The sequence below is a fragment of the Peromyscus californicus genome, unplaced genomic scaffold (assembly GCF_007827085.1).
Source record: "Peromyscus californicus insignis strain IS unplaced genomic scaffold, ASM782708v3 Scaffold_12__1_contigs__length_115047231, whole genome shotgun sequence".
In the NCBI taxonomy this organism is placed as follows: Eukaryota; Metazoa; Chordata; class Mammalia; order Rodentia; family Cricetidae; genus Peromyscus; species Peromyscus californicus.
This window is the reverse complement of record NW_026294413.1, coordinates 63,289,729-63,303,533: the sequence shown is the minus strand read 5'-3', so window position 1 is coordinate 63,303,533 and position 13,805 is coordinate 63,289,729. Positions and strand designations below refer to the sequence as shown.

The 13,805-nt window shown below is 44.1% G+C and overlaps 1 protein-coding gene across 1 annotated transcript in view; it reads left to right on the top strand.

Annotated features, from left to right (window-relative positions):
* Window positions 1-13,805, top strand: part of Spata13 (spermatogenesis associated 13) — a 222,753-nt gene that overhangs the window by 25,818 nt on the left and 183,130 nt on the right. The gene's annotated exons all lie outside the window — the stretch shown is intronic.

The window sequence follows — 13,805 nt, the reverse complement described above, 5'->3', positions numbered from 1 at the left end:
ATCACTACAGTCTAGTCTCTCTTTCAGACAAGAGCCTGGCTCTTGCTTGAGGTTGTTTGAGACATTAGGAGAACAGAAACAGACTCGCTTGTCCCAGTACCTGCTGTGAATAAGGGTTCAGTAGAGGGCATTATTATTATTGGTTTTATTAACTATAACGTACACTCTGTTGTTTCCACTGAAAATTCAAACGAATTTGTAACACCATTCTCAATATATCTCTTCCTTGAGCCTCATTCCTAGAAACCAAAGCCTTCTGGGGATTCACCTGCTGGGAGAAAGCATGACCCAGTCTAACCACTTCCTCCAGCCCCATACACAGGGCTGTTGAGCTGGACGTCTGTGCCCTGGCACCAGAGGCTGAGCTGAGCCACACCTCCAGGCACTGTCCTGGGCATCGGGCACTTTCTTGCCAGCAGCTGGTGCGCCTGGGTGGGCTGGAGGAGAGTGCTGCACAACACCTGCTTGGGCTTCAGTGCTGAGCACTAAGCTGGCACTGGACCTAGGAAACTTCTTAGTTCCTGTCATGGGGACCGAGACCTCAGCCTCCCCCTGAGGCCTGTCCAGACTCGGGTCCCACCAGGGCTCTTTGAGGGAACTAGCTTGACCTCCTTGTTCCTTGATGTTACCTGATCAAAATAAAGAAAATAATAGTGCTAATCTCACTGGTTATCAAAGAACCGAATGTATTCCTTATACACAAAGCCTTTGTAGCACACATTGTTTGCATATTTACTTCCAGTTCACTGAGTGCCATAGCTGAAGAGCGTTGGTAGGGTGTGACCTTAAAGACTTCATAAACAAAAGCACTAATAGGAGCCAGCCAGAGAATAACAGACAAGTATGAGAATGTTCCTGACAGGCTGTCTATCATACCTGTGGACAAGAAACTTCCAGTAGGGAAAGGTCACATTGGGAGAGCAGTTTGGCTTTGTTGAATAGTGTAAAAATGGAATGGGACCCTGTTTTAATCAGTGTTTTGCTGCTGTGAAGAGACACCATGACCACAGCAACTCTTACAAAGGAAAGCATTGAACTGGGGCTTGTTTACAGTTTTGGAGGTTTAGTCCATTTTCATCATGCTAGGAAGCACGATGGCATGCAGGCAGACATGGTGCTGGAGAAGTAATTGAGAGTTCTACGTTTGGATCCATAGGCAGCAGGAAGAGAGAGACCCTAAGCCTGGCTTGGGCTTTTGAAACCCCAAAGCCCACCCCAGTGATACATTTCCTCCAACAAGGCTACATCTATTAGAATTCCTAGTCACTCCCCCAGCTGCATGACTGCACATGTGCTGTCCAGTAGCCAGGCAAGATGCTTAGTCATCCCAGGGCTTTGAGTCCTATGTAATCCCATGTGCTATGTGATCATACAATCTATGCACATGCATGGCGTAGCTATGTTAAGCCTATGCGTGCATGTGGGGTGGGGGAGGCAGGCGGACAGGAACCCATAAAAGCAGGCTCCTCCTATTCTTTCTCTCTCTTCCTGCATGGTCATTTCACAGGCCTATGCACACACACACACACCCTGTCTGTTCCCTTAATGAACTCTTATAGTGGGTTTTGTTGTGCCTCATGGCTTTTCTCGCACAGTAAACAGTACTGCTTAATAGATAACATTGTGCAACTTAATAAATAACAACATCTACTCCAACAAAGCCACACCTCCTAATCCTTCTCAAGCAGTGCCACTCTCTGATGACTAAGCATTCAAATATATGAGCCTATGGGGGCCATTCTTATTCAAACCACCACAGACCCTCCCAGAGAAAGAATGTGAGGGATTTAACCAAAAGGGTCAACTAATGTTACTACATGTTAATTAATTTAAAGAGATCCTGATCCCTCTATCTGGACAGGGAAGTGAACCAGCTACCAGGTTAATAAGTAGGTACTGATGTGAAAATACTCAGAGCAGACTTAAATCCTCTTAACCACTGCCCCTTAAATATGCATGTTTCTTGTATGTACATGTGGAAGCATCTACGCCTTCACAGTAGAGCTGAAGCAGAGACCATGCTTCCCTAGGAAGGAGAGAATTCCTCTCCATTCACTTCTTATTCTCACACAGTAATGACAACAGGGGCATATGAATGCAAATAAAATGTCAGATGAAGCCCCTTACTTCCATGAGCTGAGAATCGGGCAGACTCCTATAAGACTAATAAATAGGCCGGGCGGTGGTGGCGCACACCTTTAATCCCAGCACTCAGGAGGCAGAGGCAGGCGGATCTCTGTGAGTTCAAGGCCAGGCTGGGCTATAGAGTGAGATCCAGGACAGGCACCAAAACTACACAGAGAAAACCTGTCTCAAAAAATAAAAAAAAAAACCAAACAAACAAACAAAAAAAGACTAATAAATAGCAAGAGCCATATGCTGCAGATATATTTAAATAATATGCAAATGATTTTTTGTGCACTGTGTCAGAAATCTAGACATGGTACTTTAACTTGTTAATGTTTCAAATAATTATCAGTCACTTTGTTGGGGGATCAGGCTCTTCTGTTCCCATTCTCCAGCAACCTCCAACATCACTTCCACCTCCTCCCAGAGGTCACAACTCCCAGTCATGCCCTTTCTTGCTTTGACGTTTATGTACTTTTTGATCCTCTTTTGAAATGTCTTTGCCATTTTCTCTGCCAGATGAACTCCAGCCCCCATTTCCAGTGTATCTTAACTGTCTCCCTCTCTCCTCAGATTCAATTGCTTCAGGCAGAAGGAGACATGGGTCTTCTGAACTCCCACACAGTTCACCGCCATTACACAATTTTCTGGGCTCTTACTTCTGCTTCTGAGCATGTGCAGTGTTAGGGGCAATATGGAGCTTAGTAAGCACCTGTTCAATGTGTGCCAAGAGAAAAGAGTAATGTATGAAATCAGAGCAGAAAATGGCCACAGGGTGTGTGTTTCAGAAAGGCAGAAATGAAAAGGAAAGAAGTCAAAAGAGCAGATGTTCATAGCCATGGGCTAAATTGTATTTCCTCAAGATTCAGGTGCTGATGCTCTAGAGCAGAGTCCCTCAAAATGTGGTTGTATTTGGAGGCAGGGTCTTTTAAAAAGGCAATTAAGTTAAAATGATCCCAGGTGTGTCCTGGCCACTCTGACTAGTGTCCATGAAATGAAATTGGGACATTTCATTTGTACTTGGGTCATAATGTACTTGGAGGGACAGTGCTAAAGGCACAGGAGAAGATGGCTACAAACAAGCCAAGGAGCACAGCCTTGAGAGGAGCGAGCCATGATGATGCTTTAGTGGTGGGATTGGAGTCTTTCGGTCTGCGAGAACTAGATTTCTGTTGTTTACGCTCTGATCTTTGGTATCACAATCCTATTCTTTAGAAGTCATCCCCAGCAATGCAAATAGGAAATGAAGAAATCAAGGTATCTTTATATATAAACAGATGATAGAATTTTATACATCAAAGACCCTAAAAACTCCACCAGGAAACTCCTACAACTGATAAACTTTCAGTAAAGTATCAAGATACATAATTAGCACACAAAAATCAGCAGCCTTCCTATATACAAATGGCAAATGGACTGAGAAAGAAATCAGGGAACTGGTTATTACCCAGCCTCAAAAAACCAAACAAAACAAAAATCTTAGGATAATTCTAACCAAGCAAGTGAAAGGAGAAAGACTTGTATAATAAAAAGCATAAGACATTGGAGATGATACCAGAAGATGGAAGGTTCTCCCATGCCCATGGATAAGTAGGATTAATATACTGAAAATGGTCATCCTAAAAAAACCAATCTACAGATTCAGTGCAATCCCCATCAAAATTCCAACACAATTCTTCACAGAAATTGAAAGGACAATTTTCAACTTCATATAGAAACACAAAAAACGGACCAGCTAAAACAGTCCTGAAGTCCTGAATAATAAAAGAATTGCTACAAGTATCACAATCCTTGACCTCCAATCATACTACAGAGCTATAGTAATTAAAACAACATGGTATTAGCATAAAACATACATGTCGATCAATGGAATTGAGTTAATCCACATACCTACGGACACCTAATTTTTTATAAGGAAGTCAGAAATACACACTAGAAAAAACATTTTCAACAAACAAATGGTGCTGGTCAAACTGGATGGCTGATACAGAAGAATGCAAATAGATCCATATTTATCACCCTGCACAAAACTCAACTCCAAATGGATCAAAGACCTCAACAAAAGGTCAGAGACCCTAAATCTGATAGAATAAAAAGTAGGAAGTAGTTTTGAGCTCAATGGCACAGGAAAAGGCTTTCTGAACATGACACCAATAGCACAGGCACTAAAACCAACAATTAATAAGTGGGACCTCAAGACCAACAATTAATTAATAAGTGGGACCTCGTGAAACTGAAAAGCTTCCGCACAGCAAAGGACAGCATCATTCAGACAAAGCAGCAATCTATAGAAAGGGAAGAGATTTAACAATTACATATCTGATAGAGGGTTAATACATAAAATATATAAAGAACTCAAAAATTGAACATCAAGAAAACAGATAACCCAATTTAAATAGGGTGCAGACTAAACAGAGTTCCCAAAAGATGAAACAAAATGGACAAGAAACACTTAAAGAAATGTTCAACATCCTTATTCTCCAAGGGTTTGCAAATCAAAACTACTTTAAAATTCCAACTCAATAGTCAAGAATAGTCAAGATCAATAAAGCAAATTATTGGGCTGGAGAGATGGCTCAACAGTTAAGAGCACTAGCTGCTCTTCCAGAGGACCTGGGTTCAATTCCCAGTATCCACATAATGGCTCACAGTTATCTGTAACTCCAGTTCCAGGAGATCTTACAGCCTCACATAGACATACATGCAGGCAAAACACCAATGCACATAAAAGAAAAATGAATAAATGAAAAAAAACAAATGACAGCTCATGCTGGCAAGAATGTGGAGTAAGGGGAACACTCACCTATTGCTGATGGGAGTTCAAACTTGTGCAGCCACTATGAAAATCAGTATGGCAGTTCAGGAAGCTGGGAATCAATCTATCTCAAGATCCAGCTATACCACATTTGAGCATATACCTGGAGGACTCTATAGCCTACTATAGAGACTCTTGCTCATCTAGGTTTATCGTGCTATATTCATAATAGACAGAACTGGAAACAGATGCCCATCAATAGATGAATGGATAATGAAAATGTGATATATTTACACAATTAAATATTATTCAGCTATTAAAAAATGAAATCATGACATTTGCAGGTAAATGGATATAGCTAGAAAAAAATCATCCTGAGTGAGGTAACCCTGACCCCCCCAAAATTAATATGGTATGCATTCTCTTATATATAGATGTTAGCTTTTAAGCCTTCAATATGCATACTACAATCCATATAACCACAGAGGTTAGGCATAGAGTACAGGACTAGGAGGAGAGGAAGAGCTCTCAAGGAAGGGGAAATAGAATAGATAGTTATGGAGACAGGGGAGAGACTGGCATGGGAAGGGGAGAGAAGAGGAGGGAAAGAGGGGAAAATGTAGGGAGGGGTCATATGGAAACCTACAGTAGAAAATTTAAAAATATATACATATATGAAAGAAATCTGAATGAAATCACCAAAGAACAGGGGGGAGAAAGCCCCAACTAGACATTCTTTGCCACCGAGACAAACCTCAGTGCCAGGAATGGGTTACATCTAATTGAGTTGTTGGCCAAAGATGCCCCATGGAGACCCCCAAACAACTCAAGCTACTGCCAAGGCTTTTGGTTGTTCTCCACAAACTGATGGTAAAGGCCCTGTTGCTGAAGACAGCATTTACATAGCTCAGGGAATGTGGAGAAGTTGAGCTTGTGCCTAACTAGAGCCTTCACCCCTCGTGTTCACAGTACTGGGAGGTATTCTGCACTCTACCAGAGGAGAGAGGTAACCACCCCATCAACCCAGCTACAAACCCTGAGATAGATCTATAATGGTAGCCTGTCTGCATGGCCCGATGGTACATTAGCAGCACAAATGAAGTGGGAGTAACCAACCACTATTGGTTTGGATTTAAAGTCCACTCCACGGGATGGAATCCATGTCTGACACTGCTAGAGTGGCCAAGAGTCTGAGACTGGTTAGGCCATATATGCCTAGAGGAAAACCAAATACTATTCTGCTGAAGGAACATATCAGTAAAATGATTCCTAACGACATTTTGCTAGAGCCATAGATCAGTGCCCCAGACATCATTAAAGAAGCTCCCACCTGCAGTGGATGGGAACTAACACAAAGCCCCACAACTGGACAATGTGCAAAGAGTAAGAGTCCTTGGAACTCTCAGTAATAAATGGGATATCTTCATCAAACCCTTTCCTTCAGGGCTCAGGGTACTATGTAGAAGAAGAGGCAGAAAAATTGTAAGAGCCCTAGGGAATGGATGACACCAAGGAAACAATGTCTTCTAGACACAACAGGGCTGATGTGTACGTGAACTCACGGAAAATGTGGCAGCAGGCACAGGTCCAAGCCAGACGGGGTCCCAGAGCAGAGAAGGGTAAGTGGACGTGAGCTCCCATCTCTAACCAAGAAGCCATCTCCAACTGCAACCACTTGTAAGGAAAAACTAGTTTGCTGAATGGGGTCTTACTGGGTATATAAACCACACTCAAGGAAGGGCCCCATGTCTAGCAGTAGGTGACCAACACAAAATTAACTCCGTGGTATTTTCATCTCATTATGCTTTGTTTGGACGTATTTTATCTTACTGATCTTTTGTTTATATATTATGGTTTCCAATTTTGTGTTTTTGTGGGTTTTGCTCTGTGTGTGTGTGTGTGTGTGTGTGTAAATAAAGTCTGACCAAAACATATATATATATATATATATATATATATATATATATATATATATATATATGTAATAAAAAGAAGAGAGAACCAGAGCTCTGACCTCAAAGGGAGTGAGATGATGTATTCTGCAGCTAACCATGAGTGAGTGTGGCCCGGGAACACGGGTTTCGGTTACCCCCAAATTCTATGTTCCAATGTGACAACCTTTTCATGAAGTTTTTGCAGTTAGAGAACAAAGTATATCATATATCAAGATGCTTTTCAAACACATTGGTGGAAACATCGGGTTGGTGGGTGTGCTGGCTAGTTTTCTGCCAACGTGGCACAAGCCAGAGTCATCTGGGAAGAGGGAACCTGGATTGAGGAACCGTCTCCACAAGATTGGTCTGTAGGCGTGTGTGTGCGGCACTGTCTTGATTAATGATTGATTTGGGATTGCTCAGTTCACTTGGGCAGGTAGTTCTGAGTGGTATAAGAAAGCAAACTGAGCGAGAAGTGAAGAGTAAACCAGTGAAGCAGTGTTACTCCATGGCCTGCCCCCTGCTCTGATGTCTCTTAATGAACTATAAGCTGTAAGATATAATACCCTCCCCCGCCGCCACCAAACATAGCCCGTCTTTCACTTCTCATCTGTTAGAACCAAGGGTCGTTTTCTTTACAGCGGATGTATGTATGTGAAACTGTACTTGATGGCACCACAGAAGGCATCATAACTGAGTTCTCAGCACCTGCTCTTCCCCTGGCTTCAGCCTAGGATGTGCCTTGGGGACGAAGCCTCTTGGTCTAGCAGCAGGTCAGCAGGAGGCAAGCCAGAACAGCTCTCACATTGTGTTCTGGGTCTGAGTTCCAACAACCCAGTGATTGTTTCCCGTGTGGAATCTCCTGGAGCTGCGGCCACCAGAGCTGACCCTCAGACCAGAGCAAACTTGGCAGGTTCAAGGTGAGGACCCTGCCCCCTTCACAGAGACCCTACACTGCAGATCTCAAAGTAGAACCAGAGGAAAGAAACGGAATACCCGATCATCTTGTAGAGAAAGAGACAGCAAGAGAAAAACTCTTTATCTCTAAATTCGCTGGAGATCCCAGATAAAGCAGAACCACTGGTCTGAGCCAGCCTAGGGTCATATCTAAAAGACTACATGTCCCCGAGGCTGTGGCTCCTGCAAACACTGGGGGAACTGGCAGGGTTAGAAACCCGCTTCCTGTGTGAAAACTGTATTCCTGGGAACCTTCTGATTAAGTCCCACATGAAGGGATGATAAGAGTAGAAAAAAAAAAAAGGAAAGAACTTTATGCTTGCCAGAGTCATGGAGGGATAAATAAAGCTTTTTATAACTCTATCAGGGAAAGGAAATACTAGAAATTAAAGTAGATCTATTAAAAGGGGGGAGGGGAATAATTCAAGATAACCACAGAATGGCTAGGTGCTCAGGCTCACCAGGAACACTGTAAAGCGTCCTGGGCACAGTCCATGCGGTACCCAGAGAAAGGCATTGATGATCAAAATCTCTACCATGTAGTCCTAAGGAGCCAGGAAAATGGTTATCAAGTATTCAATAAAATGGAATAAGAAAATAAAATAAAGTAAAATCCAAAGTAAAGAAGGCAATAAACACACGAACTTTTTATTTAAATAAAATGGTTTCTTCAGAGAGTAGTTGATATAAATTATGTCAATTCAGGCAAGACATCAAGATGTTCTCTGCATGAGGCTACTCTCCCAGTATTTATATATTTACATTCTTAGTCTCTGTGTCCTGCTGCAACAAAATACCATAGACTGGGTGACATTCCTTTCTCACAGTTCTGGTGTCTGCAAGACCCATATCAAAACTCCACCAGGTCTGGTGCCTGAAGAATGCCAAGATCCACTTTCAACATGATGCTTGAAAGTCCATAATCCACCATGAGGGCTCTGCCCTGGCATCCTAAGGCCCCGCCCCTGTGAATACCATCACAGAGGTGGTTAGGTCTCGTGCATGGATTTGGGGATTTAGCGACGGCAGCTCTGAACTGCCCGTTTTCGTTACCCATGAGCTTTCCCTTCCCAGTGTGAACACGGCCTGTTTGTATTTCAGAGTAAAGCCCTGGCAAAGCATTCTGGGAGCCGTGATCTAAGGCTGCTTCCCCAGAATTCCTCCTGGAATGGCCTCTGCACCTGTGGGTGGGACGTGCTGAAGGGCAATAATTCTCCCAGGCAGGCTCCTTCTGTTCTCCTCAGGAGAGCCCTCTAAATTGCTAAGGACTGGCTAGGACGGGGAGAGGGAGTGGGTGCCAGGTGGTTTCCAGTTAATGCCAATTCAGTTCTTTTTCTTTTCTCACCCTTAACTTTATAGACCCCAAACCCACTTCCGTGAGGTTTTACTCCGAAACTTGTCTCTCATCTTCTTTCCGTAGGGCTCTTTGTGGATATTCTGGGCTGCAACACTCCACCCTGTTTTGGTGGGGTGGCCTAATGTGCCGTCTGTATCTGCTCTGTCTTCAAGGAAGCTTTTAAATCTACCACCACGTACCATCCACTCTGTTCTCTAGACTGCTGAGGCTTGCTTTCCTTGGCTTTCCTGTTAAAATGCTGGAGTCTTTGGAGGGAGGGGCGCAGTGGTGGAGGTGATAATGGAGACGGCAGTAATGTAGCTTCGGTCAGCTTCCGTGTCCTGAGTCAGTCAAATTGAACCATCCAGAATTCATGAAAATACTTTTTAAAAGTAGCCATAGGATACATTTTAAATCCACCCACCCCACCCCCCCACACACACACACGCACACACAGGCACGCGCACGCATTTAATAGGTTTTGAAGTTCTGTTCCCTATTATTCTCCAAACGTGGTAGGGTTCTAATTTCTGGGTGGACTGTAGTTCACATATATAGAAATCCCCATTTCCTTTGAGCTTGCTTGTATACTTAACTCTCAGGAATAAATCTGCAGTGGAATCTCCGTATAATCCACAAGCTTCTTGGCCCTTTGCCTTAGATTCCCAGCAGTGAAATGCTTAGTGCAGTTTTTATTTTACTTTCAGTGATACAAAATATTGTACATGCTAATGGAGTACCAGGTAGTGTTTCATATAGTGTATGTGGGGTCAGGTCCAAGCACACTATCCTTAAGGCTTTTAGTATACACTGCTGAGTGCCTTGCAGAGAGCTGATGTTGTTTTTCACCCCATTCAGGGATAGGACTGATTTTTCTTCCAACCCCAGATGTTATGCTTTTATTTGTTTGTTTGTTTGTTTTTTGGTGTTTTGGGGTTTTTTGTTTATTTGTTTGTTTCTTTTTTCTTTCTTTTTTTTTTTTTTTTTTTTTGGTTTTTCGAGACAGGGTTTCTCTGTGTAGCTTTGGCGCCTGTCCTGGAACTCACTCTGTAGCCCAGGTTAGCCTCAAACTCATAGAGATATGACTGCCTTTGCTCCTGAGTGCTGGGATTAAAGGTGTGTGTCACCACCACCCGGCCTGGGTTTTTGTGGGTTTTTTTGTTTTTGTTTTTGTTTTTGTTTTTGTTTTTTAAAGACAAGTTTTCTCTGTGTAGTCCTGGCTGTCCTCTGAACTCAAGAGATTCACCACCTCTGCCTCGCAAGTGCTGGGATTAAAGGCCTGCACCACCACTGCCCGGCCAGATGTTATGCTTTGAAACTTGCAAGTTTGACAGGGAACACGCCATCTTGTTTTAACTTTAGGCTGCATTTCTTGTTAGCTATGGGATTCCTGGTATAGTGTGAGTGAGTGGGTGGGTAGGGTGCACATAATGGCACCTCCTTTACCTTTGTTGGCTCCAGGTAGAGGAAATGGAGTTGTAAAACTGAAGCCTGAAGATATGGTGTAACTTGGGCTCCTGCTCAGCCTGCCTCTCCCAGATCTTTGACTCTATAAGGGGAGGTGGTGGAGAAACATGGCTTGCAGGTAAATGACCATTTGTTTTTCACTCATCAAAATGTTATGGAGCATCTATTATGTGGTAGACCTGATGCTGGATCATGGGAACATGCTCTTGTTTGGGGATGCTTGCAAGGGAATCGGAAAATAGCAATGATGATAAGAGAAATAATTTTATAATCATAAAGTAGATCATACACAAAAAGGGAGAGCTTCTGCTCAGGGACCAACCTTGGATAAGGAAACAAACAAACAAAAATCACCCATAAGGCTTTTGGGCTCTTGCTAAGGACTGCTGTCACCACAGGTATTGCTCAGGTATTGGAACAGCTGGTGGTACTGTTTGGAGAGGTTATGGGAGGTGCAGCCTTGCTGGAGGAAGTATGTCACTGTAGGCTGACTCTGTTGGTTTATAACCTCATCTTTGGCTCCCTCTGCTTCCTGTGTGTGGATGGAAATATGATCTCAGCTTCCTGCTCCTGGTACTTGCTGCCTTTGTGACTCTTATCCTCTGGAACCATAAACCAAATCAAACGTTTCCTTCCACGGTTGCTTTTGGCACCATAAGGAAGAGTAACTGTGTCAGCTACTGGTGTATGCCTGCCTTGTCTGTGATTATGACATATTGTTGATTTCCTCTCTATTAATAAAAAGTAAAAAGAGAATAGGGAAAATGTTTCCAATCTAACAAAACAAACTGCCATGTTCTCCATCTTGTTTTTATGCTACTATCTTAACTCAGACACTACTGCTTTCCAACACAGATCTTGCTTGCTGAGTCCATCTTCCTGTGGGGACTTTTATTTCTTCTGTATTTTTTTTAACGCAATGGAATTGACAGCTTCCCCTTTATTTCCTTCTCTGACTCCATCTTTGCTCTTCCTCCTTGGTCATGACAGTTGTATAAGACGCATTCTCAGAGTCATTTGCCAGCGTCTGATTTGGGCATACTTTGTCTCCCTGTTTATAGTCCACACTGACTCAGAGATCCCTAATGTTGGCATTTAGGCATCTGTACTGGCCTGCCCTTGGGGTTCTGACAGGATATAACCTCAGCTGCAGCCACTAAGGGCACCTCCTGTGTGCATTCGCTAGTTTCCTTACAAAAGGCGGGCCTTGCCCATCTCCATCTCCTTTCTCTTTCCCTTCCTTGTCCCCAGGGACTGGTCTCTGCCTACTTCTCTACCCCTTGTCTCTCCCCTTCCTCTCAATAAACCTCCTATATGGACCCTGTTGGATGCTGTGACTTTCCCGCCGTTTTTTTTTTTTTTTTTTTTTTTTTTTTTGGTTTTTCGAGACAGGGTTTCTCTGTGTAGCTTTGCACCTTTCCTGGGACTCACTTGGTAGCCCAGGCTGGCCTCGAACTCACAGCGATCCGCCTGGCTCTGCCTCCCGAGTGCTGGGATTAAAGGCGTGCGCCACCACCGCCCGGCTTCCCGCCGTTTTTTAAATACAACACCTAGTATGCATGGATTCTGGTATTGAGGTTAGACTAGGTCTGTATAATCAGGCGGGGCTTCTGTCTCACTCTTTCCATTCTCTGGATAATTTGAATTGTAGATGCTCCTTAATTCACATCCTGATAAATCCATCTTACGGAGCCTTTAAGCACAAAGCCTGCCAACTATGAGCTCAGCAGCACAGAGATCTGTCGCCACCGCTACTCCCCAGCACTGAACAGGAAAGATCAAGTCCTGCTGACTTGGGGGTGGGGGAATGCAAATTCAAAACCAAAGTGCAGTTTACTACTGCAGCAGACAGCTTTGCCCCATCGTAGACAGAGAATCGTAAATGGAGCATCCCAGGTGGGGAAGCATCAGCATTCACAGGTCACTGTCCTTGGGTGGGCGGGTGTATATGTGAATGAAGGGGACTTTGGTCTCCTCTTTTGTTCTTTTGCAGTAGTGTTCACCCAGTTGACTATATTTTCTCTAGAGGTCAGAACACCCTCTCTCTTAGTGGTCCTTCAATCTCACTATTTCTAAGCATCATCCTTCTTGCGGACTTGTGACCTTGTTAGTGAAGAGATGCTGTAGAGACCACTGCTCTGTCCTCTGGCACCACAGCAAAACCATATAGTTCAGTCTAACCATTTTCTACCTCTAACAAGACCAACGCCTCTCTGAATTTGCTGGGTCAGTGGGTTCTTGGCTTGGCTTACCTGCCGCAGTGGTGACGTGGAGCTGTGAGACACTTGTGTGTCTTCCCTCCAGTCAGAACAGTAGTGAGCCCCCTTCACACTCTGCTCACTCATCCTTGTAAATCCCATTTGTCTCCCGTTTCTTGCGTCAGGCACCCAAAAGAGACTGTCAGCCTTCGTGGAATAAATGAACTAAACGTTGTGACCTCCTGAACACAAGCAGCTCCTTCCTGCCTAATATGCATCTTGCACCAGTGTCTGAGCAGGGGTCATGCATCTCAGCCCCACCGTCTTCTCAGGGCTTGTCTGCTAGGCTGTCCCCTGCCCTCAGAGGCTGAGGACCTTTAGCAAGTTCCTCAGCAGACAGCTGTTGTTGTTTGTTATTCAGGTTTTGCTGCTTTTGTCCAGATTCTCTTACACTATTTCTACTGCTTGGCCATCAAGACCTGTGCTGTGTAGTTCAGACACAGTGGGCATGGTGTCGGGCTTTTTGCTGTGGCTTTACAAAAAAAAATCCTAGCTTGTGGATTGGTTTTTCTAGCTCCAAACATGCACTGATACCTGCTTGACCCTGGTGAGGGCCTTTTAACTACGTCATAAAATGGTGAAGACTTGACACCCAGGATAGTGTGTGTCGGGGGTGGGGGGTGGGGGGTGGGGGGGATGGGGGGGATCACGTGGAGAGACAGGGAGCTGGAGATTCAGGGGAAATGCCAGGCTTCTTTGAAACCAAGCATTCCAGAAGCTAACCAGTCTAATGCGCACATTTATCCTTACTAAGGCAGGGCCCTAGGGACCTAGTCACCTTCCCTTAGGTCTCAGTCCTTAAAGGACTCGATACTGCCACACTGAACACTAAACTTGCAGCCTGTGACTATTGGTGGGGGCGGGGGAGGGAGGGACACCACGTCCAAATCACATTAAAACCTGTCTAGACTCTGTTGTCTTACAGTTCCCACGCATGGTCGTCACTTAACAGGAGAGGCTACTTGCTGTGA